Consider the following 5854-nt stretch of genomic DNA (forward strand, 5'->3'; position numbering starts at 1 on the left):
TGGCGCTTGCCGCGGTTACCCCTGATCGGCGGGAAGCGAGGTCAACCCTGGCGCGGGCTATGGCTGCGGGACTGGGAGGCGGGGCAGGGAAGCAGGCTGCGGGTTTTCCGCTGTGGGTGCTGGAGGGGTCGGGCCCTGGAGTCTAGGGGCGGGGCGGCGGGGGGGGGGGGGTCCCTGACGGTCCGAGGATTTGGCAGTCTGTGACGCAGTTGTCTAATTTCTGATCGTCAGGTGTGGAGGCTGGTGCTTCGGGATCCGCTTCCCTGCCGGGAGGGCCGCACCACAAACCCAGCGTAGCGCCCGCGGGGCGCGACCTCTTCCAGCCTTGCGGAGAGGGCGCTTTAGGGGTTTCCTTTAGGGTCTGGCACCAGTCGCCGGGTGTGAAGGGGAAAGGCGGTCCCGCGGAATTCTGGGACTTGTAGTCCGGACCGCGGTTGGGTTGGGTGCACGTGGGTAACTGTGGAAACGAGTCCCAGAATGCAGCGCGCCCCTCGGAGCCTCCCAGCTCCGCTAACTCGTGCTTTATTCCCCGCGGACCCTAGCGCACTCCAGGGAGGCGTTCATGTTCCCTGGGATCTTCTCCCCGTGTCAGCGGGTGGGCGAGAACCAAGCCAAGCGCAGTCCTTTCACACTTGGGTTCTTTATCTCCAAGTTGAATATTTCTCACTTGCATTTGGTACCCTTACTTGTAGAATAAACGCTTCGTCTTGAACCATTTAGTACATAGGTTGTGGAAAAACATTGAAGATGCGACGCAATTTAAAGCAGCGTTTAGAATAGTGTGTATTTGTGACTTCCTGTGTGTATAAACACCAGGTTAAAAGGTTCCGTCTTAGTTAAATCTAAGAATGCGGTGGAGACACATAAAAATGTTGTGAAGATAGTATAAATTGTGTTTGCAGTTCTTGGGCCGTTTGGATTGCCAAAGAATAAGGGGACTTTTGGGGAAAAGATGGTCTTGAATTTAGTGTGTGTGCATGTACGTGTGCGTGCTTAGTCTCTTCAGTTCTGTCTGACTCATTGGTGATCCTGTAGACTATAATCCGCCAGACTCCTCTGTCCATGGGATTTCCCAGGCAAGAATACTCGAGTGGGTTGCCACTTATACGCCAAAGGATCTTCCTGACCCAGGGATCGAACTCAGGTCTCTTGTGTCTCCTGCAATGGCAGGCGTATTCTTTACCACTGTGCCACCAATTGAGAGCTGGAGGTGGCTTAATGGAATTGCGGTGAAAATGATCTCATTTATTTAAGCCAGTGTGAAAATGTCAGGATGAGCAAAGGGAATATTTGATGTCTACGGTTTTCAAAGAAGCATGGAAAGCAAATGAGACTAGAGGAAGGTACACTCGGTGGAGAGAACCTTAGGTTTTCATGTGTTTTTCTTTAGTATTAGAAACCATCCTTTCAGCCTGTAGACTGCAGACATCACATCCTTTGCCAGTTCCCTTTACCATTTATATGCAATGACGACTCCAAAACGTGTAATGTGGAGGGCTTTCAGGTTAGCTCAGAAATGACAGAGTTTTTTAATGTGATGTATAAAGTATTATGAAAACATTGGTAGCATGGTCACTAGAAGATTATTGTGATGACCCTGATGATAAAAATTTTACCAAGAAGTCCAAAGATTTGGAAACTATCTAGTATGGTTAAAAATATATTGAACTTGAGTGCTTGACTCAATGAACTCATAAGGTTCATTTCATAATGGCTGAAAAATTGGGCAGTGTGTGATTTTATCAGGAAAAGATTTATATCTGTTTTATATTTTTCTTAAGCTTATGGTGACATATCCAGGAACTCCTTTGTGATATGTAAATATTTAACCTGGTTATGTTTTCCTTTTTTTTTTTTTAATAGTGCATGTGTCATGAAATTTGCTCTTGTAAAGGGTGAGGTGTATGAGGTTGAAAACCAGAGCTGTAACTGTCTTTAAGGTGGTGTTTTTAAAGAAAATATTAGGCCAGTCATTTTGTTCCCTTTTCTCTTTTTTCAATTTCATCCCAAAGGGCAGGTGCCCTATAGATACACATGACGCTGTCTCTTCCCCAGCACTCAAACCCCAGGTTCCTATACGTTATTATCGTAGCACTTTCTGCTATGGTTTTTAGGTTCCTCTTTGATTTTTGGCCTTTGGGGAGGTTTTATTTTCTTTTGAGCTTAGTTATGCATTTAAACAGATGTTTCTTAAACTTTTCCCAGAACTTTTGCAACTGTTTTAAGCAGATGGTTCCAACTTAAGAATGGTTTGACTTTACAGCGGTGTTCAATCAATCTGCATTTGATAAAAACTGTACCTTGAATTTTGGATTTTGATCTTTTCTGAGGTTAGTGATGCATGGTATTATATTCTCCTGACGCTTGAATGGCGACCTCGGCAACTCCCAGTCAGACACGTAATCAGGAGGGTAAACAACCAGTACAGTTACAACCGTTTTGTACCCAGACAGCAATCCTGTTTTTCACTTTCAGTACAGTTTCAGTAAATTACCTGAGGGGACTTCCCTGGCGGTCCAGCAGTTAAAACTCTGCACTCCCAATGCTGAGAGCACTGATCCTATCCCTGGTGGGGGCACTAAGATCGCGCATGCCACATAGCATGGCCAAACAAAAAAAATTACCTGAGATAGTCAATATTTTGTTATAAAATAGGCTTGAAGTGAGATAATTTTGCCCAGCTGTGTGTTAACATAAGAGTTCTGAGCATGTTTAGGATGGGCTAGGCTAAGCTGTTATCTGTAGGTTAGGTTTATTAAATGTATTTTCGACATAGGATATTCTCAGTTAGATAGTGGGTTTACTCAGGGCATAACCCCATCATAAGTAGAGAAAGATCTATAGTGGGAAAATTTTTAGGTTGTTTTACCAGTAACATTGCCAGAAAAGAAAGACCCCCTCATTTTCTCCCTTGGAAGAGAAAATGGTAACCTTCTCCAGTATTCTTGTCAGAAAAATCCCATGGACAGAGGAGCCTGGTGGGCCACAGTCCATGGGGTTGCAAAGAGTAGGACACGACTGAGCTCACATTTCCACTTCTGAGAATTTCTGTACTTTTGTTTTTTTTTCTTCTCTTCTTGCTCCCAAGAAGTACCCCTGTTAACACTTGATCACATTTTTTCAAATGTTATTTAACGTTATATCCATTTCTCTTTAACTGCTCCCAGAAGCTCTTATTTATTGCTTTTTTCCTATCATATGTGTTTGCCTTGCTCTCATCTCAATAGTAATAGTCTTGTGTAGTCAGCAGTGTAAAAAAATCATAGTTTCAGAAACTGACCTCCTGATAACTTTTGTTGTATGATTTAGGATGCCTCTGGCAAATAAATACTCCATCAAAAGTGGCTTAAGTAATAGAGCTTATTTTTGTTCGGTAGCAAGAAGTTTAGAGATGGATGGTTCTAAGGCTGGTACAGAGTCTCAGTATGTCTTTTAAGAATCTAGGCTCTTTGTATACTTTTTTCCTTTATTTTTAGTATTTTGGTTTATCAGGAGCCGTAGGCTCATTGCCTCATGTTCGCAATGTGGTTGCTGTAGCACCAGACATCATGCCTATTTAAGAATAGGGTGAAAGCAGCGTATTTCCTTATAGTTCCCTCCCTTGCAGAGAGGAATCTTTTCTGGAAGGTCACCTTGGAGACTTTCCCTTTAGTTTCATTGGGTAGAATTGGCGTCATGCCACTACTAGTTGTAAGGGAGGTGGAGAAGGTGAAAGTCTGGCATTTTTAGCTTCTGTTGTGGATTCCAGACTTCCCTAGGGCCGAAGAAGGGTGAGGAGAATGCTATGAGTTGGCAGCCTATAGCCTGTAGTTATATCCCTGAATCAGCTACTGTGTCCAACTGTCTTTGACTTGGTCTCAATCATTTTTATCTGTTGATATATTTTCTGCCAAATTCTAAAATAATTAGAGGCAACTTTAAATAAAATTCTGTCAAGAGAAAGAAAATACAGATTTACAAGCTACACATAAATGCTTGCTGTATGTTAGAAATGGGCCATGTATTTTGGCTCTGAGCTTCCTAGTGGCCAAAATAAAGATGAAAACAAGACCAGTTCACTTTTTTCATTTGGTGAATGAAACTGCAGTTCATTTAATAACCCAGGCTGGAAGCTTAGACGTTGCTCATCCTCTCTTTTCTTGGTTGGTAGCAAGTGCAAGCTTGCATCTCTTCCTATGCCTGTACTCTCTGTTCCATACTGATCGCCATCACCCTAGGTCTGAGCCATCCTTTCTTATAATAACTAGCAAGTAATATTTTTGCCAGGCTCAGCCTCCTATTTATCCTCTTCATCATCAGTTGAATATCTTTGTCCTTATGACCCCTCTACCCCAAAACCTCAAAGCTCCCAGTTGCTTACAGATGTCTCAGAAGCTGGGGTTGAACTGGTTCTATATTTTAAGCTCGGTTTCTTTCCCCTGAACCCTTCTCCTCCCTCGGCCCTCAGTGCCGCTTCTCTTAATTGTTCCTTGTTCCCACTCTAGCAGACTCGTTCCCTCCACTGAATCTCCAAGGACTGTTGACTTTTATTCTCAGTTTTCTTATTAACAGTAGCTGTATGTTTACTTACTTGTCCCTTTTCCAGTTAGACGATAACTCTCTCTTGAGATCTGGAACTCTGCCTTAGTATCCATGCTGTGGTCCAGTGCATTGCATTGCTTAGGACCTCAAATATGTAATGAACTGAACTTAGATGGTCAGCTCTTGAGCAGGTAGTGAATTATCTGAAAGATTTTAATGCTTCCTCCTGCAATTCTGCTTCTGAGATGTCTTTTGTTATCTTTAGGTTTTTCTTCCAGGAATATGAATTTTCACTTATTCATTCTCTGCCTTTTTTTTGGACAGAGTTGTCCTATGCAAACCAAATTAAATAATATGTATTTTTAAATACATGCAGATATCAGTTTTGAAGAATGTCTGTGGCATGGAGAGGTTCTCCAGAAGGGAGTAGCGCGCCGGTGATGTGCTGAGGGACAGGAGTGTGCATGTAACAGTACCTGTGTCCACTTCTGACCTGGTGTGTAATAGGCCGCGGTGGGGAAGGCTTGGGCAGGGCTTGGCAGGTCTGATGGTAAAGGGCCTGGAAGTGTCTGTCTCCCTTCCTATTTTGTTTTATGAACAGCGTCTGGTCCTAAGGGTTTTTTGTTTTTTTTTTTTTAATGTTAAGAATACATTAAGCTCACCAAAGTCTTTCTTTATTTAGAAAGTAAATTGTGTTAGTTGGAGGTGAGTTTTCTGAGGCTCTGACATTAATACTGACATCTCTGTTTAGGTGACCAGCTTAAATTACAGTTAGTAGCCTTTCATAGCATATTCTTTTTTTTTATTCTGAGATTCAGGTTAGCAGAGGTACCTCTCGAGAATTACTCTTTTAAGCAGAACATACATTTAAAGATATTTGTGGCTGGGAATCGGAGAAGGCAATGGCACCCCGCTCCAGTACTTTTGCCTGGAAAATCCATGGACAGAGGAGCCTGGTAGGCTGCAGTCCATTGGGTCGCTAAGAGTCGGGAATGACTGAGCGACTTCACTTTCACTTTTCACTTTCGTGCATTGGAGAAGGAAATGGCAACCCACTCCAGTGTTCTTGCCTGGAGAATCCCAGGGATGGGGAAGCCTGGTGGGCTTCCGTCTATGGGGTCGCACAGAGTTGGACACGACTGAAGCAACTTAGCAGCAGCAGTGGCTGGGAATTCCCTGGTGGTTCAGCGGTTAAAACACCACACTTCTACTGCAGGAAGCACAAGTTTGATCCCTGATTTGGAAACTAAGATCCTGCATGCTGTGCAGCCACAAAAAATAAAAACAAAACAAACAAAAAAAAGTACTAAAAAAATAGTGGTGGCTATCAGTT

The 5854-nt window shown here is 43.2% G+C and overlaps 1 protein-coding gene across 2 annotated transcripts in view; it reads left to right on the forward strand.

The window, feature by feature from the left end:
• Positions 1-5854, forward strand: part of DCUN1D4 (DCN1, defective in cullin neddylation 1, domain containing 4) — a 70682-nt gene that overhangs the window by 399 nt on the left and 64429 nt on the right. Inside the window, exon 1 of one of the 2 annotated variants that reach the window (XM_010858915.1) lies at positions 17-40. The exons of the other annotated variant lie outside the window; for it this stretch is intronic. The gene's annotated coding sequence lies outside the window, so the exon portion shown is untranslated. Of the gene's footprint in view, positions 1-16; positions 41-5854 lie in introns of those variants that run through there. 2 annotated transcript variants of the gene reach the window in all.

This window comes from Bison bison, unplaced genomic scaffold (assembly GCF_000754665.1).
Source record: "Bison bison bison isolate TAMUID 2011002044 unplaced genomic scaffold, Bison_UMD1.0 scf7180017864451, whole genome shotgun sequence".
Taxonomy (NCBI): domain Eukaryota; kingdom Metazoa; phylum Chordata; class Mammalia; order Artiodactyla; family Bovidae; genus Bison; species Bison bison.